Here is a 25,269-nt window from a genome sequence, read left to right as displayed (position 1 = left end):
AATGCAATAGGGACTTGCGCAGAATTATAGGACTAGTTAGTGGGATGGCAAAAATGCAATTCCATTTTCCTACTCTTTCCCTGCTCTGTGCTCCCCTTAATGCGTTTTGGTTTGAGGTTTTTGTTTTTCTTTTTTATTTATTTTTTTACTAGTGTCATGAAGAGAAACAGTTTTGTATTTTTGGCACGACACAGTTGGTCAGGCAAGATAGCCTTAAAAATGCCACGACACATAAATCTTGTCATTTACTTGTAATTAGGTAAAATTGAAGCCTGATATTAACACCTTTTGTCATATGAGGAACAGCTTATTTTGAACAAATGTCCATTTCACATGCAGATTTTTCCCCAATACAGAATTCCATTTTTTAAAATCAAAAATAATGTTCATTAGACTGTTTTTCTTCTTTCTAGAGGTGTGATACACATGTTTCACAATTAGCAGCTCTGTACTGAACAAAGCCAGAGGCCCATAAAAGCTGTCTGCTGCCTCCTCTCACAGATGTTGAGCTAGACCAGTGAACAGTCATCTTGGTAAGAGAGACTGTGACAAGAAGATGAATGCAGCAACAATTGTGGAGCTCCCCAAAATCAGGTTTTCAACAAACCTGACCCACCAACAGAAAACCTAATGAAGGAATCCCCACAGAAAGGATTTTATGCAAACCTGCACAAATACATTTAACATGCCTCTAGGCAAAGAATACCTCTTTGTCTATTTCCAACACATGGCCTATATCCACTGTTGCCCAGTCACAAAAGGAACTCTAATGCAAAATTTTCCACCTTCAGAGAGCTGACAACTAAAAGCACACTCTATGTAAGGCTTCTATCTTTAAATGGGTAACAAAGGCAATGCCAAGACTGGATCCACTAGAAATCACATCAAGGGCAACAGGGGTAACCAGACTACAAACTCAAGACTGGGAGTTAATTTACACTTGTAGCTTTCAGGTAAAGAACATTTCCTGTAGTTGATTTTCCCACAGCCAAGACCAACTTGGATTTCTCTAGAAAATAGGAACTTCAAAGACCATAAGAGCAGGTATGATTCACAGCTGAGATCAATTCCCAGTTAGTCAAAACTCCATACAGCTGGGCTCCTGAGGCTAAAGGGTCTTCTCGCTACACAACTGAAAGTGATTCGGGCAAAGCCTTCCTGTGGTACTGGGGAAAGGGGGTCGTGATGCAAGGTTATTCCGTGTGGATATTAAAGACAACAGAAATGAGGAGAGGGCCCCATACAGAATGCTAAACAGCGTCAGGCCCCAGAGGAGTCTGACATCTGGGAGAAGCACCTACTCCGGCGGAAGTACTAGAGATCCAGAATACAAGTTTCAGGAGAAACAAAGGGTCCTCGGAGGGTCAGGTCATTTACTTTCCCATTAATGAAGAGCCCCGAACAGGGTCTGTCTTAACCTTTCTGCCACCATTCGCTGGAGATGCACACACCCTCCTGCCTGCTCCGTCAAGGCTGACCCCACTGCCTGGAGGCGGGAGCCATAGCCGTGGTCGTTCCGGAAAGCCAGCGTGCAGGACAATCTGGATAAAGTCCTCCTTAAGCCAATGCTTAAGTCCAATGCCCACGGGCCTTACTTAGTTCTCTAGTCTAAAAGCATTTCTTCAGAAGCCAGCATACCCCGCTTCACTACATCTCCAGCCACCTGATCTGTAAAGTACCGCAAAGTTGTTGGCTGTTCCCCTGTTAACTCCAGGAATCCGCTCTGGCAACTGTTTTTCATTATCTTTCTACCAAACAATTTCTACCAAACTTCTTAAAACAGGTGCATGTCTTCAAGCACTGGTAGTGCTTTTCCATGAAATTTCTGCCTAACACCTGGAACTTGCCATCCAGGATGACATCCTTTAAACAGCCAAGTACAACACCCTATTCTGCATCCAAGGAGGAGGAGATGGATGGTCCGCACAAACCAAGCCTCACTCAAGCTTGTTGCAGCCTTGGCTGCATCCTTGGATCGGATCGCCGGAAGTGGCCTCTGCGCCTGCACCGAGGCGGGGCCTCGACTAGTTCGGAGGTGGCCACGTGCCAGTCAGGTTCTGCAGGTCGGTTACCGACAGATGAGGAGCAGGTTTATTAAATAATAGGGAAAGACCCTCACTAAAGGAGTTTTATGTAAGTACTTCAGAATACTTAGTATAAATATCTGAGAAGATTCTCTAAAACGAATGGCAGTAGAAATGTTGGATGCTAGTGACTGGATTGAAAATGGTGTTATCTTGAAGGAATATTCATTTTTCAGTTTGAAAGTTCTGTGATCCCAGAATATACTTTTTGGGGGAAAAAAAAAAAACAAATTCTCAAAACTCAGTAGCTTAAAAAATCCAGTTATAAAGTAAGCCAAAGAGATGAACAGATTTCCGCAAAAAAGATATAATGGCACTTGAGAGGAAATTCAGTATCATTCAGCTAGGTTCAGTCGCTCAGTCCCGACAGACTTTGCGACCCCATGGACTGCAGCACGCCAGCTTCCCTGTCCATCACCAACTCCCGGAGCTTGCTCAAACTCATGTCCATCGAGTCGGTGATGCCATCCAGCCATCACATCCTCTGTCATCCCTTTCTCCTCCTGCCTTCAATCTTTCCCAGCATCAGGGTCTTTTTCAATGAGTCAGTTCTTCAGTATCATTAGTCATTAGGGAAATCCAGATTAAAGCCACCATAAATTGTCCCTAAAAAGCTACTGAACAAATGAAAATTTTAATAGTAATAATATCAAATACTGGTAAGAACATGGAGGAACTAGATTTCTCATACATTACTAGTGGGAACATAAAATGGTACAAGCACTCTGGAACACAGTTTGATAGTTTTTTAACATATGACCCAGCAATGGCATTCTTGGGCATTCATCCCAAAGAAATAAAAACTTAAGTTCACCCAAATACCTATAATACCATGTTTATAGAAGTGTTATTCTTACTGGCAAAACAAGCTACTCAAAAAGTCCTTCAGTAGGAAAACAGATGAACAAATTCTGGTATATCTATCCAATAGAAATTTACTCAGCATTAAAATGAACTACTGATATATGCAACACCCCAGATGAACCTCAAGAGCATTCTGCCTAGTGAAAAAAGAATTCATTCAATCTCAAAACATTATCTACTGTATGCTCTCATAATACAAGCCTCAAAATGACAAAGAGAACAGATTAGTGGTTGGTGGGAGGATGCAAATACCAAGACTTAGCATGATGCTGTTCTATGATATGAAACATCTCTGTATCTTGACTGTGAGAAATTTTTTAATCCTGTGACTTTGGTAAATAATTACCATAAAAGGTAGTCAAAAGTTTTTATACCACTTTTGTGTGGTACAAACCTGAATGTTTAAATATGTAGTGTTGGTTTAATTATACTTAAGTACCAATTTTTACTGGAAAAGGTCAGTTTTCATTCCAATCCCAAAGAAAGGCAATGCCAAAGAATGCTCAAACTACCACACAATTGCACTCATCTCACTTGCTAGTAAAGTTATGCTCCAAATTCTCCAAGCCAGGCTCCAGAAATACATGAACCATGAACTTCCAGATGTTCAAGCTGGCTTTAGAAAAGGCAGAGGAACCAGAGATCAAATTGCCAACATCCGTTGGATTATTGAAAAAGCAAGAGTTCCAGAAAAACATTTATTTCTGCTTTATTGACTATGTCAAATCTTTTGACTGTGTGGATCACAGTTGAAACTGAAACCCCAATACTTTGGCCACCTGATGCAAAGAACTGACTCATTTGAAAGACCCTGATGCTGGGAAAGACTGAAGGCGGGAGAAGGGACGACAAGGATGAGATGGTTGGATGGCATCACCGACTCAATGGACGTGAGTCTGAGTAAATTCTGGGAGTTGGTGATGGACAGGGAAGCCTGGCATGCTGCAGTGCATGGGGTCGCAAAGAGTTGGACACAACTGACTGACTGACCTGCTGCTTAAACATGCCATTTAACTTTATAATAATTCATAACTGAGGAAATGAAAGAAACTAAGAAAAAGCAGGATGTCAAAAGGCCAGTTAGTGATATGATAATGCCTCAGCATAAGCTGACCGAGGTGTAAATGCAACTGTCAAAATCTCAGAAAGCTACTTACTTCTATGTGCCTCAGTTTCATCATCTTTAAAATGGTTATGTTAATAATGGCATCTACCTTATCAACTGGTGTGAGGCTTCATTGAGAAAATGTGTTTGAAACCTCCTGGCCTAGCCCATTGCCTGCCAGCTGTAAAGGCCATAATGCGTGTTGATTCCTATTTCTTTCGAGTTTCTATACTATTTCTCATCTCCCATTGCAGTCTGATGAGAAATGGCCTGCACTAAAGAGGAGTGATTGCTAGGAGTGAACAGGGTTAATTAAATTTTCCCAAGAAATATGTTACTGAAAAAAAGGTATATTGATTAAACCTTTCAAAATAGAGTCACTTTTAAATAGACTAAGCAAAGTCTGTTTTGTGCCAAGTAAATGATCACCCCCTCACGTGTCTGTCTTGAGGTTCTTAGAGTAGACCCCCATATCTGACTTTTCATTGTCCTCTCTTCTGGGTATTAGAGACTAATAATTCTATTTTCAAAGACAGTTCAGTGAGGATGGCTTAAAAAAGAAGGTTGCCCTCAATACCTTTCCTTGTAAAAACATTGAATGTCACTATATTCTGGAGTCTCTGGGGAATTCAGAGAGCACCAGGCAAGACCTGGTCTCCAAAGGGAATACAAACTAGTGGGCAAGAGTAGGGACATCCAGTGTAGTAAAACTCATCTGGGGATCCTATGGTTTCTTGGAGGAAACTGAGGTAGGAGGAGTGTGTTTGCATTTATAATTTTTTGATGTTCTGTTTCTTGAGGGATAACACAAAGAGACAGCATTTAAAGCAGAATATGAGTCCTTCTTTCCCAGCAAATCCATAACCTGAGAACTCCTTGAGGACTAAGGACACATTGTTGTCATCTTTGTATCCCCAGCCCTTGGGACACAAATAGCCTCCTCAATAAAGGTTAATCAAATGAATGAGGGCTTCCCAGGTGACACAGTGGTAAAGAATCCGCTCACCCATGCAGGGGACACAGGAAACAGGAAACACAAGAGATTCAGGTTCAATCCCTGGGTCAGGAAATTCCCCTGGAGTAGGAAATGGCAACCCACTCCAGTATTCTTGCCTGAAAACTTCCAAGGACAGAGGAGCCTGGCTGGCTACAGTCTATGGGGTACCAAAGCGTCGGACACGACTGAGCACAGCACAGCACGGAAGAACAAACCCTTTAACCTTAGCTGAACACATCAATACCTTTATTCCCCAATTGCTTCTTTAGAGGATGGGAATGAGATGGTTTAAAACACACTAATTTTAATAGCTGACTGAAAGTGCTTTGGGGGCCAGCACCTGGTTGGTTGTGTTCACTGTCACCTCCTTAGAGCTTCACAGACTACCTGACATTCTGTAGGAAATAGACATCGTTTATGTGCATGCATGAAAACTGCCCCTGGTCCGTCCTGGGAGCTCACAGCCTGGAACAGTAAGGGGGAGTTCATCAGGGTATCCAAGAATTCTGACAGCCCACAAGCGGTCAGAAGTCAACTTCCCTTCCTCACTCAGCCATTTGTAGAAGGTTGTAAATCTCCTCCTTACTCGGGTCGGGGGCAGCCGGTGCGTCCTTCCGCCCCTTGCGGGGACCCACGAGCCGAGTCACAGAGGCAGGTAACCCAGAGTCGAGCCAGGCAGCACGTGCAGCGCTCAGGGCAGGAGGAGGCTGGGCTAACGCAGCCCTTAGTCAGCAGCTGGGCTCCGTTTTGAAACAAAAGCCAATGTCCTCCCTTGGAGTCGGCGGCCGGTCAGCTCCTGGGGGGGAGAGAGCCCTGCCGCCCAGCCGGTTAGTGGCCCAACTTACTTTTCCAGAGCCCGGGACAAAGGGCCGGCAGTTACATGCGAATGGGTGGGGTGCTGGGGACCGAGGACGTGGTGGGGGGCGGGGCGGGGAGGCTACGGCTCGCTCTGCCCCTCCTCTCCCGGCCACTAGCGAGCGGGGCTGGGGGCTCCCAGGCTCGGCGCACGTTAGCCCCCGGCAGTCAGCCTCCGAGCCCGCCCCCACCCCCCAGGGTCTGCGTAAAAACCGAGGCACCTTTGCAACCCGCACCCTAGCGCACAGCCACACAGGCCCGGGTTTCATGAATGAAATCCAATCGTGCGGATATAAATAGCCGCGAAGGCTGCTAACGTCACAGAGCAAGCGGCGGTCGCCACCGCGGCGGAGCTGGGTGCCGAGCGCTCTCCGTTCCGCCCGGCCAGCCAGCCCGGGAGCCGGGCGGGGGCGGGAGGAAAGGGGGAGGGCTGGGGGACGGAAAGGGGCGAGCCCCTCTGGCCCGGCACCGGGAAGAGCTGCCGCCGCGGCGCGGGGCGAGCCCAAGAGGCGAGGCAGAGCCATGCTGCCTTTGTGCCAAGTTGGGCGGCGGGCGGCGCGCCGCGCGCAGGGGCCCGGCACACCCGCGACCGCGCGCAGTCGTGGCTGCTGCTGAGTGGCGGGGACCACCCCCCACCCCGGCTCCCCCAGCCCTTGAAGGCGGAGAGAGCTCGCGTCTCGCTCGGCTGCAGGGTAGGTTCTGTGTCGTGAGTGCGCTATGCTGTGAAACTTCTCCGAGCAGCCGCCGCGGAGCCCCCCCCGCCCCGCCCCGCCCCGGCCCCGGCGGGTGGCCTGTGGGGGGCCCCGGGCCGCGCCACGCGGCCGGCAGCGTCCCGAGCGAGAGTCGTGGGACCGAGCTGCTCTGGGAGCCGCCCTCGCCTTCTTTGCGAGGCCGGGAACCCTCCCGTTAGAGGCCAGCAGAAGAGATTTCTAGGAGCGCCTGCACAGCCGCACCCCTAACTTGGAGCTGAGAAAATGCACAACAGGGCTCCCTTAGAAGGAGGGCTGCGCCAGGGCGGGGGTGGGGGACGTGCCGCGCCGACCACAAGGCTCTTTTCCTTGGAAGGTGGTGGGGAGCCGGAGGAGCTGCACAGGCGGAGACACTAGCCCCCTTGGCGCTTGCACCCCCGAGAGAGTTGACCGGTCAGCCCACAGTTTGGCGCTCCCCACCCCCAGCCCGGTGTCTATGGAGTCTGTTGTGAGTTGCTGTGACAACAGCAGGAGCTGCCTTGAGGGGCTTGCAAAACACCTTAGTCGCTGCGCGCTCAGGTCTGGGGAGAAGAACGGTGGGGGCGGAAGGTGGGCTGGGAGGAAGATGTGCAGACAAGGGAATCCAACCCAACCTACAGAAAAAGAAGTGGAAGGAAGGCTCAGCGATGTAAGAATGTATCATTTGATCCTGCTGTTAGTTCTGCCCGTTTCTACCCTCAGCAGTATCAAACATCTCAACTGAGGAGCAATGTCAATATTTAGACTTGGACAAGCCAGAAAGTTAGAAGGGAGTGCCAAGCGCAGGGTTTTGACTTGGCTTTGCACGTCAGCACACAAGCTGTGCCTTTCTAGCTGACTGTACACATTTGCTAGGGGGCGGGGGGAATGCATGAAGATTAATATACACACAAAGGCGCTCAGACCTAGGAAGAAGAGAAGAGGCTCTTTGACTTTGAACTCCCCCCCGCCCACCCCAGCCTGTGCTGTTCCCGAAGCTTTGTTGAACCCCAGCCAGATGCTGAGCTAGAGGCTTCACTAGTTTGGGGCTCCCCCAGCACCCACGGGAGCAGTGCTGCGTGCTTGCGCTGCACAGCATATCCCCTCTAAACTGCAAAAAGTGTGTTACCAGTAGTTTTCATCTCTGTGTAATTGTGTTCTCACTATCAGCAGATATAAATACCAATAGCCTGTGTTTGATTTCAGCAAACAAACTAGGCTTTTTGACTAAACGCTGATAAGTTTGTTTTAAAACACTGTTCAGAAATTTGAAATTATATTTCATTTCTGATAACTTTGTGGATGCCCGAGAGAGTCACTGTTTGCTGAAAGAGAAACACAAGCTCTTTTCGAAATAAATAGTGTCTGCATACCACTCCACAGGTGGAGTAGGCAGCAAATTATTATTCAAGTAAGTTTTCTCTGAGATTCTTGGATCACATTTGGACATGTTAATGGGAAAGGAATTTAACTTGTTCTCCACAGTGTGGAAGACTTTGAAAAATCATTAGGAAGCAATGAAATCATAGTATTCTAAGCTTGCACATTGTTGTCCAACCAAATTTAGAAAGTAGTGTGACTTAAGTACATAGGGCTGTGTGTGGTCAGAGGTAGAAACAGAAACATGGGTAGTTTGATGTTGGTACAACAACGTAACTTATTAACTGTACAAATGCAATCAAATAGGAAAAAAAACAATCATTTGGACTTTTACTTACAATAATACAGCCTAAAAATGCTATTTTGGAGGAATAGTAGATCCATTTCTTTTACTTCTGTATTGTAAAATCCCTGTAAGGTTTTCCTTGTTTCTATTCATGGTTTTGTGGCTAACTACTTTTTTTTTGGTATCATTCCCAAATGCTCAGAAATATATTTTCAGAAATGCTACAAAAAGTTCACCTAGCTATTTCAGGATGTATATGGCCCCAAGAAATGCCATTTTAACACTGACACTTGGGAAAAATAAAGCAGGTTCTGCTCTTTGGTGGGTGGGGTAGAGAGGAAAACAATGTATGTTAAAAATGTCAGTGGCGCCCCATGTGCTCCAAGCAAGCAAGTATTACAGAGCAATACTTCATAAGGCACTTCTCTCTTTTGTGTAGGTAAGTCCAGCTGTGAGCAGGGTGTTCTGTTCTTCACTTCCAGCAAGCCAGGTCAGTGTCTTTGTGCAAACCCGTGACCGTAGATTGCTGACATATTCTGTCTGATTCTGAGCATGCATTTCAGAAAAACTTACTTGGTCATTTGTCTTAGAATGATTTGTCTTTGTCATATTTTTTTTATTGACTCAGTTATGAATATCACAATTTCCATGATTATTAAAATTATTTTATTTACTCTGTGAGTAAAAATAGCACTAAAATGGGCCTTGAATCAGTTTGTTCTTTATAAGACTTTTCTCTTTCATGTTGGGGATCTAAGTCTTGCCAGGAATAGCTGAAGATACAGGGGATTTGCATGCTTGATCACTGCAATTTTACATCTGTCCGAATCTTAGCACTCTAGGGCAGAAAGAAAATTGATACAATAATGACTGATACTTTTGAGTTTGAACCAAAATTCAGGTAATATGCTGCATTCCTTACACTTACGTTCTCATTCTGCAAAAAAAAAAAAAAAAAAAAACTCCTGTGAGGTGTAACACTTTTTTTGGTCTCCAGAGGACAAGGTGAGAAATTAAAGTTCAGAGAGGTCAGGTAATAGGTTCAGTTCCTACTTCTAGTAAATGGAAGAAATTATATTTTTTAAAGTTCTATCTTAATCCAAAACATAAATTCTCTAGTTGGAAAAATCTTGTCCGATAGAGAAACTGGGACCAAGGAAATTTAAGTGACTTGCCTAAGATAACTTGGTAATTACAGCTTATGTAGTAACATTCAATGACAAAGGTGTTACAAAAGAATAAATTCCATTCTCTTTCAGTAAAACAGCAAAATATTAAGTATTCATGTGTACTTTATGGCATGGCCCTGTCAAAAATTTAAGATTTTTACTATGGGGGTCTCTGGTTTTAAGGATCTTACAAATAAATTTTAAAAGACAAGATATTAAACATTCATGCAGGAAAAGTGAGAAAATAAATCAAGATAATGCATGCCCTGAACTGAGGGTCAATGGCACATTCACAAACTCACCATTTTCTATCCTGTGGGACTACTTTGCAATTCATGTATGGATGGGAAAAATTTTCCAAGCACATTTTTGTCTAGATAGATAATAAAAGGGTAAGAGTTTAGAGAAAGACAGAGTGTAGAATTTCAAACCAAGAGGGAGAGATTATGCATTCATTTAGAACTGCTAAATTACAGTATATCAAACTTGAGGTGTTATTGCTTGAAAAGCATTGAAACAAAATTGTAAGCTGTCTGAATCTTCACAGCATCACTAAGAAAGCATTACAACTTGACCTGGTGCTTAAGAGTACTGGATTCCTTCTGTAACCTCAGTTTGTCTGAAATGTGCCACATGGATAGATTTGTATACCTAATAAATAAATACCAATGTAAGTCCTGATAATGGCCAATATTTAAAGATTAAACAGGACATTTTCCGTTTTTGCCAGGGTTGACAACCTTCTCTTTTCCCCTCTTTCTTCCTCCACCCTTATTTTTGTAGAATAATGTGTAAGTTATTAATCCTTCTCAGAGAGTATTATGTAAAGGGATAATAAAAAGTGGGAATAAATTACCAAAGAAAACCTTACTGTATCCTTACTGTATCTTCTTTTTTAATGTACTAATACCCCCAACCCAAGCTAATAACCCTAAAAGCTTAATTAGTTAAAAAATACTTTTAAGTGTTTAAAGGATTATTATAAGCTGTCCTATAACAGCTTTGTCCTATAAAAGTTGTTACATAATGTATCATTACAAAATAGATCATAATAGCTCTATTAGATTGGGAAGATCCCATTACAGGTTAAGACCTCATTATCAACTGATATTTGTTTAGCTGTGACCAATGGTATGTTGTAAATTATCCATATAACAACTATAAACCTATAATTGCTTAAAGAGTAAAATTATACTCTGAATCATATAATGTTAACACCAAAAAAGGCCTTAGAATGAGTATGGTATCTCTAAGAGTAATTTAATTAGCAACCATTTGTTTGTCTTTTTGAACTTTAGAGGCTTTGGTTACTATGCTTGACCTCTCTCAAAAGACGCCTGGAAATATATGAAATTCTGCTGTTTTTCACTCAAGAAATGTACCTATAGAAAACAGGAATTTTTTTTTTCTTTAGACTTCTTATTGGTCTTCCTTTTTCCTTTTAGAAAACAGGCAGTTCAGTCCCATTCTTTGAGGCCTTACTCTGGCTTCACCTAATAGGGTTCAAAGAGTACAGATTATTTGAATCTGGTTCTTTTGTTCATCTTCTTTTCTCTACCCAGGCCTCCCATCAACCTCTCGACACCGAAACAAAATTTGGAGAGGGAAGGAAAGATAAGTCATAAAAAGTGAGGTGTATATAGAAAGGGAAAGGGGATGGGAGTGTGTGATTCGTGGGGGAGGGGAGGAGAAAAGGAGAGCTTTGCCTGGAAAGGCAAGAGGCAGTCACCCAAACAGATGGGATGTGTATGGACAGGTTATTGATATGTCAGGATAAAAATTGTTTAGGGTTTTTTTGGTTGGGGGGGCAGGGGAGGCTGGAATTTATAAACAAAGTGAAGTCACCTCCTCCTAGAATCTTTTGTTCCTCGTACACATTGGACAGAAACTGAGAAACGGGCAAATAAAGACACTAAAACGTGAGTATGATAGCCACTCTTTGATGTCCCAGGACACTCCTGCCCTCAGATACTGCCAGCAGCTGTCCCATCAAGCACATCAACATGTCCGATAAGGTTTCATCAACTAAGGATGAATCAGAAAGTTTTACAAAGAAGGAAACCAGATGGATGCCTGTAGGTCCACAAGTGTGATAAATTTCTCATCTCTGCACCTGATGTTATTTATTGCATAGACACAGGTTAATGGCAAGTCCCCAGTGCTAATGGGGCTACAGTCTCAGGCCCCATCCCTCCGTGGAGAAATTTCCTTGGAACTGTTTCTCACCCAACCTAGTCCAGACCCCTAGTGACTGCTGGAATAACAATAACCAGTATTTACACCATGCTGCTTCTAGATGCCAGACACTTGACTGCATTACAGATAATATTCTTTATAAATTCCAATTTTATGGCAGCAAAAAGGAAACTCAGGTATATTAAGTCAAAGAACTAATTGGAAGTAGAGCTTGGATTTGTACCGAGATCTAAGAATTTGAATATATATTTAAGTATATAATGGGGGGGAAGCACTTTAAAATATTCATTTCCAGGTTATTCTTGCAGATTGTAAAAGAAGTAATTATTCTTGCAGGGTTATTTTTGAATTTTATGTTTCTTGTTTTGTATTTGGTAACTTGAACCACACAGCAGTGTTGTCTGTACAGATTGTTAATTCTTCAGGGCATCTCTAATATATTTTGATGGAAGTCACACTAGTAAACAGTTGAGTCATGGAGGGTTGAATCCTGGACCCAGAGAGGTTCTTAAAGATCCTTAATTCAACCTCACGTAGGTGAGAAACCATCTACCATCCAGAGAAGCAGTGCAGCTCACCCACTCTACTAGTTCATAAGGGACACAGCTGGGGCTGAACCCAGGTTTCCATAGCCCAGTCCAGGGCTCAGTTCCTTTATGTAACACTGCCTGAAACATGGCACACCTTCTAAAGCCTCCAACTTAGCCAGAATTGCAGCTATCAAGTTTGAAATATATCTGAAACCTAACATACATCCAGAAATGGGTTACAAGGGGATTCCAGCAGTGTAAAGATATGGTGGGTCCTAAGAGAGACCTTGCCCATCTTCACGGACACCAATACAGACCAGTCTTCCTTGTATTCGAAACTTAACTACCCCACACTCTGATCCCTTTCAAGCTGTTTTTGTTGAGATGCCTGTTTTCATCAACTATGGAGATTTTTAATTTTGTCTATGGATTTATGGCTTTTTATTAATCATGTGACACGGGTGACATATTTCTTTGGAGCTCATTTTGCTCATCTGTAAAATGGAGACAATATCACCTCCATCAGAGGATTATGAGAATGCTGTGAAATAACACATGTAAAACAGATATTAGGGGGTCTTCCCTGATGGTCCAGTGGCTAAGACTCTGTGCTCCCCCAATGCAAGGTCTGCCAGTTCAATCCCTGGTCAGGGAACTAGATTTCACATGCTGCAAGTAAGAGTTCACAGGCTGCAACTAAAGATCCCACATGCCACAACTAAGACCTGGTACAGCCAAACAAATAAATGATTAAAAAACACAAAAAACAGTAGGTGTTCAACAAGGGTGAGTTTTCTTCTTAGCCTTGCTAAAGTATCTCAAGGGAAAATGTTATAACACATTAGGGCATCCATATCATTTTGCTGCTAAATGTTCTGGAGTCATCTGAATTCTGACACTGCAAGGGATGATTATAGGGCCCTTTTGTCTTGGGTGAAAACGGACCCAGCTGTGTCCCTGAGTACCAGTAGCCTTGTCACAATTAAATTTGTCTTCTTCACACTCTAGGGTTGCTGAGGTTTACATGAATTACTTTATTGCTTCAGTTTCTGCCTCAAAGTAATAGCAAGCTCCTCTGGGAGATACCTGGCTCTCATGTCCTTTTAGACACTTTTTATCTAAGGTATTTTCCACGTAGACCTTTGCATCTCAAAGCAGCTACTGTGTTTTCAGCCAAATAACTAAAATATTTTCAGAGAACAGTGTTGCCAGTAAAACATTTTTGCTTTCAATTTCAAAACAAGTGAGACTTTCCTCCCATCATTTCAATTAACTCTAGTATTGAATCTTTCCTAGGCATTGACTGTCTTTTCTCTCTGTCCCGGGTTGCTAACTGATATGTTGATGGGAAAAACATAAGCACTGCAATTTCCCCCTTTCACCCTCAGCTCTTGATAGCTACCGTGGCCTAAATTGCATCTCTGGGAAATGTTTCATCACACTCCTCTCTCCAGCTGCCACACTTTATCATGTGGCACTTGCTGCCCTGTTTTGGGTTTTTGGATCCAAGTCTTTGGCAACATTTCTTATTTATTACATACTCGGAGGAAAGCTCCTGATAAGACTTTTATTCTAACTTGTACTTTTCCCCCCTTTTTTTGAAATGAATAATCCACGTGGTCTAGAATAGCCTTTACTTTCCTAGTGGCTCAGTTTCCCTTTTCATGTTGGACAAATGTGTGTTGCAAGATGCATGTCCTCTTCAGGTTTGTTGTTGAGTCACTCAGTCGTGTCCGACTCTGACCTCGTGGACTGTAGCAGCCAGGCTTCCCTGTTCTTCACTCTTCAAATGTAGGCTTAGCTATTAGGTGTTCTCCCCAGTGCTGTCCTTCATTTGGTATGAGCTGCTTAGAGATCACCAATTGCTAGATTGTTTCTAGTCTCAAACCAATTATGTGAGTTTCCATTCATAGCAGGGAGTTTATTTTTAAAGCGGTGCTTCCCAAAATTTAATGTGCATAAAAATCGCCTGGGCAAAAAAAAAAATAAAAATCACCTGGGCATCTTGATAAAATGCAGATTCTGATTCAGAGGTTCTAGAGTGAGGCCTATGCATTTCCCAGGGCTACCTCATTGATGCCAGTGCTACTGGTCTGAGTATCATATTTTTAAGTAGGGAAATATACTGTACTCTGTAAAGTATAGTCATTATCTTATGCTGAAACTCATTCCTTGGAGGCTCCCATCTTATTTTGTTGTCTTCTTTCTTATATTATATGGGGTTATAGACTCTTAAATGTGAAAGGTTTGTGCTGGTAAATCACCCTGCACTCTAGAAGAGAAAAGGAATGCACTTATGTGCATACATAAGTTGATTATAAATTTTACTGACATAAAGAATGGGTGTAGCATGCTGTTTATAAATAATAGTAAAGAATACTCTGTTGTAAACTCCATTTAGCTAATTGGGTCTCACAAAACACTTACTGGTTTTTGAGAACTCATTTATCCATGGTCTACCTATGGTACAGTTGATGAGTGCAATTCTCATATAAATGTTGGCTGATATTTTTCCTTATGTTAATGAATAAGACAAAAGTGAAGTAACAAAGGCATATGTCAGACTGTATTCATTCATCAAAGATATGAATGACTTCTTTGCTGAACCAAATAATAGCTTTTAAATACTGTAAGGATATTTCCTTAAATGGGTTATTCATATATAACAGCTACACACATTACACCCTTTTAAGTTTAATCTGCATTATTAACATTTTGAAGTCATTTTCTTAAGTCAGGATGACAGAAAAATAAAGCAAAACCTGATGTGGAGTGGTTGCCAGTTTCACTGGTGTAAATACTTCCACTGTGGCCAATTTGAAACCACCATTGTGACTGAGTGTGGAGTTGGAAAGAGATGGTAGAGTAGCACATTGTTGTTGTTTAGTTGCTAAGTCATGTCAACTCTTTTGTGACTCCATGGATCATAGCCCGCCAGGCTCATCTGTCCATGGGCTTTCCCAGGCAAGAATACTGGAATGGTTGCCATTTCCTTCTCCAGGGGATCTTTCTGATCCAGGGATTGAACCCACATCTCTTGCATCTCAGGTGAATTCTTTACCACTAAACCAGCGGGGAAGCCCACAGTAGCACATGGTTATGTAGTATTTCCATTATACAGATAAAACTGGAATAAGTAACCTCAAAATATACTTGGCCACCTGATGCAAAAAGCTGACTCATTGGAAAAGACCCTGATGCTGGGGAAAATTGAGGGCAAGACGAGAAGCAGAGGATGAGCTGGTTGGCTGGCATCACTGACTTAATGGACATGAGTTTGAGCAAACTCTGGGGGATTGTGAAGAACAGGGAAGCCTGGCATGCTGCAGTCCATGGGGTCACAAAGAGTCCAACACAACTTAAGGACTGAACAACAACAACAAAGTTTAAAATATAATAGTAAAATATAGTAGAATAAATGTTATTCATGTTAGGGCCCAGGAATCTGAGCTTTAAACTTTTGTATTGAACTGTATCTTGTTTAAACAAGTATACACAAATCATAACTATATAACTTAAAGAATTATCACAAACTAAACACACACCCCCATCTAACCTAATCAGGACCTACATATGGAAACACAACCTTAGCAGCACCCAAATCCCATCTTAAGCCCCTATTCAGTCACTGTCTAATTGAGGCAACCACTGTCTTTACTTCTAATGCCATGGATGAGTTTTGCCTGATTGTCAACTTTTATAATAAACGAAATCTCTTTTGTGTCTGGCCTCTTTCAATATTATGTTTGTAAGATTCATTATAATTGTATACAGCTGTATTTCATCCATTTTTAGCACTGTATAATATTCCATTGTGTGAATAGACCTCAGTTTATTATTTCTTTATCCATTGTACTGTCAATGGTTTGTTTCCAGATGTTGGCTATTATGAGTAGTACTGCCAAGGACATTCTTGTGCCGGCAGCAGTATTTGAAACAAAACAAATTCCCCCCAGTGATTCTAATGAGCAGCTGATTTCTTGACTGCCTTCTCTACAATTCCCTCTTCTGCCTTTGATTTTTCGTATGGTGTGATTAAGTCTATTGGTTCTTTCCTGAGAATGTACTTTTAATACCTTAAGTCATGAAACTGTGTGCTTCCATTCATTATAGCATGTTTTCCTGGCTCTTTTCAATATAGGTTCACCATCACCCCCCCCCTTTCATCGAGACATCTGCTCTTGGGCGCTTTAAATAGGGATGAGATTTGGCCTCACATCAATAGCATGGAGGAATAATAGAGATGGTGGAGATGGAGCCAAGGCTAAATTTGGCAGCCAATCATTAAGGCTCCTGGAAAGAGGCTTCAAGGAAGGGAAATTGTTTCCCTTTGTGTGTATCAAACAAAAATCAACAGTAAACCTTTGGAATATTTCAGATTCTAGATTTTTTAAAAATTGGTTTATTTGAAGTGGACCAGGGAGTCTTTTCTGCCATGAGAACGGATATCTCTCAAAGTCGCACGACTTGATCTGGAAAGAGAAGAGAAGGAGCTTTTCCCACGGGCTTGTTCCCACACCTGGTGTGCAGCCACTCCAGTTCTGCTGCATTGTTCTGGGCCGAGTGGCGGTGTAGTGGTGTGTTTGCATCTATGGAGATGTTAGTTCTTGTGACAGAAGTCAAGAGCGCTGCATGACCAGAAGCCCCAAGATGATACTGTTAGAATGGAAAGACAGGCGCTGGGAGCAGCAAGGCTGTTTCCTGCCTCATGAAAGGCATGTCACACACAGCTTTTCCCACGTGCGGGGAGAAAGTATAGACACTAATTTCACGTAATGGAACAAGAGTGTGTTCCCACACACATAAATATTGTAGTCCTTCATTTTCTTACCTCCCCACCCTCGCATTTTTGTAAAACGTCTTTGTTATAAAATAACAAACATGTTTATTATTGGAAAGATGGGATGTGTAGATAAGAAAAAAGAAAATCAATTCTAATCCTAGTTGACATCAGTATTTTAATGTATCTATATCCCAAATATTTCTCTGTATATTTAGGTACATAATTTTTAAGGAATGGTGTTACTCATGAGCCTCTAACAATAAATGTACTCCTATAATTTTACATTTTTAACTACTCTATACTTCTCCAGTATGTGGACACTTTTTAAAATTCCTCCCTTGTGGTTAGATTTCTAAAAATTGTTTCCAATATTTTGTTTCCACAGTAATATGATGAACACTCCTTTAATGGAATCTTATTAATCCTAATTTTTTTTTCTAGGAATATTTTTCTAGGAATAAAGTCTTATGATTGGATGACCATTATGGATATTTTAAAGTCTTCTGAGTCATTATCCAAAAATTATCATTATCCAAAATAATGATACCATCTTCCACTCCCACAAACAGTGCTTTATCCTGCTTTTAATAAATGTATAATCTTTGATGTCTTCCCACCAAGAGTTGGAGGGTATAGGAACCTGTCCTGAAAACATTGAATACTAGCTAGAATCTACACATTGCTGGCAGTCAGTAACCTTGAATAAAAATAAGATATTTTTACAGTTTTTTGTCCACCAGCATTTTTGCATTTTATGGTCTAACTTTGTTAGGAATCCTGGTTGGGGAGGAGTGGTGGAAAAAAACTATTTTCTTCATTTGCCTGAATGAGAGCATAAGCTAATCGAACTGACATATTATAGTCTCATAAATGATTAAATGCAGTTGTTTAACTGCCATCATATCTGAAGGTGTTGGAGCAGGTGGTCTCTATGGCGGTATAGACGCTAACCCAAGTGACATCTTTAGAGAGCACTTTGAATGAACAACTTACGACAGAGGACTGTAGAGGATGGGTTTTTTTTTTTTTTTTTTGAGGATGGGTTTTTAAGCACATCTAGTCTGCAGACTGATACTAGCTTTCTCAAATGAGCATTTGATGTCTCTTTAAAGACGAGCAATATTTTAATTATTAATTCTTGACCTAGCTTCCTCCAGCCCTTAGCTAAGGCTCACCCAGATGAGGATTACAGGCCCTCCAATGTGAAAACAGTGTGTAGAGTCTTCTGTTGCTTTATTTTTTTTAACTTTAAAAAAGGTATATTGAAGTATAACAAGCATAGAGAAATGTGTACCGATTACAGTGTACAGTTTGACAAATTACCCTTACTTAATATGAGCTAGCTGCAGTCAGTTTTGTTCGAGCTATTTCCCTTGTGACTGAAAATATGTAGAATTTGCCTATACAAGTCGAGATTATAACATTAAATTCATGCACTGCATGTGCATCAGTATTTGTATGTTTGTGATTTGCAGGTACACAAATATACAACATGCATACAAACAAATTTAGAACTTCTTTTTCTTAATGAGTATAAAGCTCAGTTATGCTACATCTATACAAATTAAAATAACTACAATTGATTGCTACAGAATAGTTTACATGCTTAGTTTCTAAACAATTTCTTAAAATTCTTCATTTCAGTTACCATAAGTATTCCTTTGAACTTTAGAATTTAAAAGCCAAGAATTTTTCATCTTCTGTCTGAGATAGAATTGCATGAATTGGTCCTGGTTGCCCACAGCTGTCTCTTTGGGTTCAATTTCTGTGTCTGATGTTCAGCAAGATATCATTTATATTCCTGTGTTCTTTTTAGTTGAGAGCTTGAGTCAGAAAAAAAACAGGTTTAACAGGCTCACTGTGATTTTTTTAATGCATGGTTTTGAAAAACAATTTATGCATCACCAAAAATCATTTTTTATTATGATTGGAGTGTAGCAGGGTATTTTTAATAGAATTAACAATCAAAGGTAGGACTTTCCTGGTGGTCTGATGGTTAAGACTCTGCACTCCCGATGCAGGGGGCCCGGATTCAATCCCTGGTCAGGGAACTAGATTCTGTATGCTACAACTAAATATCCCACATGCAGCAACAAAGATACTGTGTGCCACAATTAAGACCCAGCGCAGCCAATAATTTTTTTTTAAAAAAATCAAGGTTATACGTATGTAATTGTTACCTTTTTTAAAAGCTACAATCATTTTTCCATTAGAGAATTAATATAGGTAAGAATATTATTCAGTCACAAAAAGGAATGAAGTACTAGCATATGACTGAACTTGAAAACATGATGCTGAACAGAAGACGATGGACACAGAAGGCCATATGTTGTATGGTTCCATTTATAAGAAATGTCCAGAGCAGGAAAATCCATAGTGACGGGAAGTAAATTCATGTTTTCCAGAGCTGGAGGGAGGAGGGAATGAGAATGTCTGCTAATTGACACAAGCTGTCTTTTGATGATGAAAATGTCCTAAAATTAAATAGTGGGACGAGCTGTACACATTTGAAAAGGGTGAATTTTATGGTACATGAATAACATCTCAGTTCACTGCAAAGAGGTTATACATATGCACTGTAGAAAATTTGGAAACTAAGAAAGTAGAAAACTAGCAACAGGTTATACCCCGATTCAGTTCAGTCACTGAGTTGTGTTCAACTCTTTGCAACCCCATGGACTGCAGCATGCCAGGCTTCCCTGTCCATCACCAATTATTATTATATTTGTAGCCCGATTATTCAGCTACAATCACTGTTATTAGTTTAGTGTACTTCCTTCCAATTTATTTTCCGTGTATCATTGCAGAAGGAGGAGACTGCTATTGCTTCCCTTTAGATGACAGTTCAGTTCAGTTCACTCAGTCGTGTCCAACTCTGCAACCCCACGGACTGTAGCACGCCAGGCTTCTCTGTCCATCACCAACTGCCAGAGCTTGCTCAAACTCATGTCCATCAAGTCAGTGATGCCATCCAACTATCTCATCCTCTGTCATCCCCTTCTCCTCCTGCCTTCAGTCTTTCCCAGCATCAAGGTCTTTTTTCAGTGAGTCAGTTCTTCGCATCAGGTGGCCAAAGTATTAGAGCTTCACCATCATTTCTTCCAATGAATATTCAGGACTGATTTCCTTTAGGATGGACTGGTTGGATCTCCTTGCTGTCCAAGGGACTCTCAAGAGTCTTCTCCAACACCACAGTTCCAAAGCATCAATTCTTTAGCACTCAGCTTTATAGTCCAACTCTCACATCCATATATGACTAATGGAAAAACCATCACTTTGACTAGACAGACCTTTGTCAGCAAAGTTATGTCTCTGCTTTTTAATATGCTGTCTAGGTTGGTCATAGCTTTTCTTCCAAAGAGCAAGCATCTTTTAATTTCATGGCTGCAATCACCATCTGCAGTGATTTTCTAGCCCCCAAAATAAAGTCTGTCACTGTTTCTCCATCTATTTGCCAAGAAGTGATGGCACCAGATGCCATGATCTTAGTTTTCTGAATGCTGAGTTTTAAGCCAGCCTTTTCACTCTCCTCTTTCACTTTCGTCAAGAGGCTCTTTAGTTCTTCGCTTTCTGCCATAAGGGTGGTGTCATCTGCATTTATAAGGTTATTGATATTTCTCCCAGCAATCTTGATTCCAGATTGTGCTTCATCCAGCCCGGCATTTCTTATGATGTACTCTGCATATAAGTTAAATAAGCAGGGTGACAATATACAGCCGACAATATACAGCCTCAATGTAGTCCTTTCCAATTTGAAACCAGTCTGTTGTTCCATGTCCAGTTCTAACTTGCTTCTTGATCTGCATACAGATTTCTCAGAAGGTAGGTCAGGTGGTCTGGTATTCCCATCTCTTTAAGAATTTTCCACAGGGACACAATTACTAAATTTTAAGTATTCACATACTAATATCCAAAAGAAAGGCGGGTCCCCAAGGAAGATCCATTCCACTGGTTGAGAGGAATGCACATGAGAGAAACAAAGAGCAATGATCAGCCCTGTGAGGGGGATGAAGCAACATCTGAAGGGACAAGATCTGAGGTCCTGAGAGGCAAAAAGATAGATTTGAGCTCTTCAGGGAAACATTCCAAAGAGACTTCTTAAAAGTTTTGCTTCAAGATGCCTGATAAATTACATAAATCACAGTTCTGTATTCCTAAATACCCATATTGTTTTCACGGCTTAGTGAAAGTCACATTTTTGTTTCTTTTAGATGTGTCAGTGTGCTAAGATGGTACTTAGGGTGAGAGAATGATGAGCCTCAATTTTAATTGTTACACATATTTGTTTATTTTATGTAGTTTTCATCAACTGTATTTCAGATGATGACCTCGTACTTTCCCCTCTGTGGTGTAACATTAGCACTTCTATTATTGCAAACTCAATGTAAACTTAATTTTAAATAATGACAGTCTTAATAGATAAGACTGACTGAGTGTTCTTTTGATGGCTGGCATAGTGATTAAAATATTTTACAAGCATTGTCTAATTTCATCTTTACAACAGTTCATTGAAGGAGGTAATTATCCTCAGTTTACAGATAAGGAAATAGAGACTTAGATTAAGTAGTTTGCCCAAGACCATTTACGAAGGACCTTAATTAATTATTCCCTGACTTGTCATAGATATAGGTGATTGGCAGTATTTCCTTATTCTTAATAAAGATGTGATAAATCCATTTTCTTTTAAAACATTTTTCCATTTATAAAGTTATTTCCTCAGATGGGTATTTTTTTTTTAATTTCCAAGTTTGAGTTTATTTTTTATTACTGTCTTGCCATCATAAAACCTTTCCTCTTAACTTTTATATTTATTTTTTTGTGGCTAGAGAATTTGATTGATATAACATGTTTGGGGGAATATTTGTCCTTTTGATCGGTCTCTATAGAGCCAAGTTTTGTAAATGTGCTAAGAACACTTGAAAAGAAAGCACTCTCTCATAGATTTTTTTAAAATGTGGGTTATCTGTTAACTCAGCCCCACTTTTTATGCTATTCAAGTCTTCCATGTACTGTTTTTACTTTTGCTTTCTTCATATGATACCGATTCTGATTTGTCATCTCATGTGTCAGTTATTTGCATTGATTTCTTCTTATCATTTTAGAGCTTGTCTTGTTATTACATGCCTTCTAGTATATGAAGTTCATTATTGCTGCTATGCTTTTACTATGCATTGACCTTTTTAACCTTTTAATTATCTTTTACAGATAATTTTTCTATATAAATTTGAAACCAAAATCTAAATAAGTGTAGACTGGGCTTATATTCCCAGTTGGTTTTGGTTTTCACAGTTCTTTAAAACTGAAATGCCCATTAAAAAAAAGTTTTTTTTAATTATCTCTGAGTGTTTTGGCAAGTATCTTTGAGCAGTTTAATTCCTTAAAGCATTTGAGCTTTTGCCCCCTGAGTCTTTACTATCTAAAAATAACTATGTTACGTTCACCTAAGTATTAATTTGACCTGATTCAGAAATGTGTTAGTCTGTCCTTTTTCTTTGAAAGCTGTACATGTGTTTTTCTATTGTGTTAAAATACCATTGGTGAAGTATATGGTCATCTGTGTTGTTATACCTTGATAGAAGTGTTTTTGGACATTAGCTTTAGAACTTGTTTTGCTAAGATACTTAGAGGATTGTTGTTGTTCAGTCACCCGGTCGTGTCTGACTGTTTGCAACCCCATGGACGGTAGCACTCCAGGCCTCCCTGTCCCTCAGTGTCTCCCGGAGTTTGTCCAAGTTCATGGTCATTGCATCGATGATGCCATCCAGCCATCTCTTTCTTTGACACCCTCTTCTTCCCTCAGTCTTTCCCAGCATCAGGGACTTTTTCAGTGAGTTGTCTATTTTCATCAGATGACCAAAATACTGAAGCTTCAGCATCAGTCTTTCCAGTGAATACTCAGCATTGATCTCCCTTAAGATTGACTGGTTTGATCTCCTTGCTCTCCAAGGGATTTTCAGGAGTCTTCTCCAGCACCACAGTTCAAAGGCATCAATTCTTTGGCGCTCTGCCTTTTTAATCATCCAGCTTCATAACCATATGTGACCACTGGGAAGACCATAGCCTTGACTATACAGACCTTTGTCAGCAGAGTAAGGTCTCTGTTTTTCAACACAATATCTAGGTTACTCATTGCTTTCCTGCCCAGAAGCAATGATCTTCTGATTTCATGGCTGCAGTCACCATCCGCAGTGATTTTGGAGTCCAAGAAGAGAAAATCTGTCACTGCTTCCACCTTTTCCACTTCTACTTGCCATGCAGTACTGGGGCTGAATTCCATGATCTTAGTTTTTTTAATATTTAGTCTTAAGCCAGCTCTTTCACACTCTGCCTTCGCCCTCATCAAGAGGGTGTTTAGTTCCTCTTCACTTTCTACCATTAGAGTGGTATTAGTCACATATCTGAGGTTGTTGATGTATAATTGTATAGTAGTCTGACAATTATTATAGTTATTTTTTGCTGAAGGATGTATACACTTTTAGTCTTATTTTTCTCCTCTGTGTCCCCACTACACCCTCCTTTTAGTATTAGGAAAATTTTGTTCTACTAAGTCACATTTTGCAACCTTATTCCTTCAAGAACCCTACTATCTAAGAGATTGCTTTTCAACAGTTAACATCTTATCTAATATCTTCTGTTACAACATTTTCAGATGGCCTTCCATCTATATGTAGAGTTTCTTATGTTTACCCTCTACCTCACTAGTTCATTTTACTGCCTTTTCAAGGCTGCTATTGACTGTTGCCAGTGGTTTGTGGAGAAGGAAATGGCAACCCACTCCAGGACTCTGGCCTGGAGAATCCCATGGACAGAGGAGCCTGGTAGGCTACAGTCCATGGGATCGCTAAGAGTCAGACACGACTGAACAACTTCACTTTCACTTTTCACTTTCACGCACTGGAGAAGGAAATGGCAACCCACTCCGGTATTCTTGCCTGAAGAATCCCAGGGACGGAGGAGTCTGGTGGGCTGCCATCTGTGGGGTCGCACAGAGTCAGGCATGACTGAAGCGACTTAGCCGCAGTAGCAGCAGTATGGTTTTGAATGTGGCTATCCTGTATTTCGGGCTTCCCAGGTAACTTAGTGGTAAAGACTCTTCCTGCCAATACAAGAGATGTAGATTCGATCCGTGCGTCAGGAAGATCCCCTGGAGAAGGAAATGGTGACCCACTCCAGTATTCCTGCCTGGGAAATCCCATGGACAGAGGAGCCTGGCGGGCTACAGTCCACGGAATCACAAAAGAGTCAGACACAGTTTAGTGACTAAACAACAAATCCTGTATTTACTTCATACATAGCCTTTACTTATCATGTCCTATTGCCTACTTACAGCCTCATCTGCTTTTAGTATACCTGCATTGTCTTTTTTTGCATGATCAAATATATGGATAGGATTTTTTAAAATTTTTCTTCTGCTTCTTAGAACATATCTACTTCAGTAGACAACTTTTCTCTCTGTCTTTATCTAATTACTTGCACCTTTCTATGTCCAGGCTTTTAATAGACCACATGTTGAGTGATCTCTGTGTACTTCATCCATATTGGAAAGGATTTATGCTGGCCAAAGATTAAAGTATATATGAACATTCCAAATGCTTGGATAAACTTAAATTTGTCAGAGACCAAAACAGAACTCTATAGAGACCCAGGAGCCCACCCAGCCCCTAGCGGACAAGCAAAGCTATTCAGTTTGGTTTGGGTTGAAAGAACTTAGGAGGGTGAGATAGGACTTCGGTGAGGAATGTCACCACTGAAGATACACTGACGTTCAGCCTTAGGGGTTGTACCCCCTCACCCTACTCCCTCTGGCTTCAACCTCTCAAGATCAATCACTCCCGTTTGCAGTGTCAGAACTGAAACTACCTGGTTGAGCAGGCTGGAAGAATCAGAAACCAGTCTATCCCACGCTCAGTGCTGTGTCCCTGCCCGTCCTCGGGAAGGGGCAGCAATATTGCAGCCTGCCGGTTTCACAATGACTCTCTAGCAGCTTTGCTATCTCCTCTTTCCACCCTGTCCCAGTGAGTCCAGCTTACATCACTCCAGATCACAGGCATCTGTGGCAAAGAGCTTTCTGCTTCCCTCCAGGCCGTAGAAATGGGCAATCTGTTGGTCTTCAGCAACCTTCTCATTTGGCTCCATGGAGGTGAACCTGGGCAGAGATCTTTCCAGTTTCTGGTGTACGGTTACTCCTTATTCTTAGTTTCTGGCACTGTTTTGGAGTCTGCTCTCTATACAGAATAAGGTAAATTCTAGTGGGACCTGGGTAGCGGGGGATCCAAAGCATTTGATCATTCATAGCTAACTTGCACTTGAAGT

General features: G+C 41.3%; 1 protein-coding gene across 7 annotated transcripts in view; it reads left to right on the top strand.

Annotated features, from left to right (window-relative positions):
• The window catches only part of RHOBTB1 (Rho related BTB domain containing 1), a 138,179-nt gene that overhangs the window by 55,406 nt on the left and 57,504 nt on the right, over positions 1-25,269 (top strand). The window contains exons 4-5 of one of the 7 annotated variants that reach the window (XM_070470696.1): positions 414-2,133; positions 8,718-8,768. The exons of 1 other annotated variant lie outside the window; for it this stretch is intronic. The gene's annotated coding sequence lies outside the window, so the exon portion shown is untranslated. Of the gene's footprint in view, positions 1-413; positions 2,134-5,856; positions 5,878-6,357; positions 6,598-8,717; positions 8,769-25,269 lie in introns of those variants that run through there. 5 more of the 7 variants (XM_070470698.1, XM_070470701.1, XM_070470695.1 and 2 more) reach the window with 5 other exon arrangements.

Source organism: Odocoileus virginianus, chromosome 7 (genome assembly GCF_023699985.2).
Source record: "Odocoileus virginianus isolate 20LAN1187 ecotype Illinois chromosome 7, Ovbor_1.2, whole genome shotgun sequence".
In the NCBI taxonomy this organism is placed as follows: domain Eukaryota; kingdom Metazoa; phylum Chordata; class Mammalia; order Artiodactyla; family Cervidae; genus Odocoileus; species Odocoileus virginianus.
This window is presented reverse-complemented; position numbering and strand designations above follow the sequence as displayed.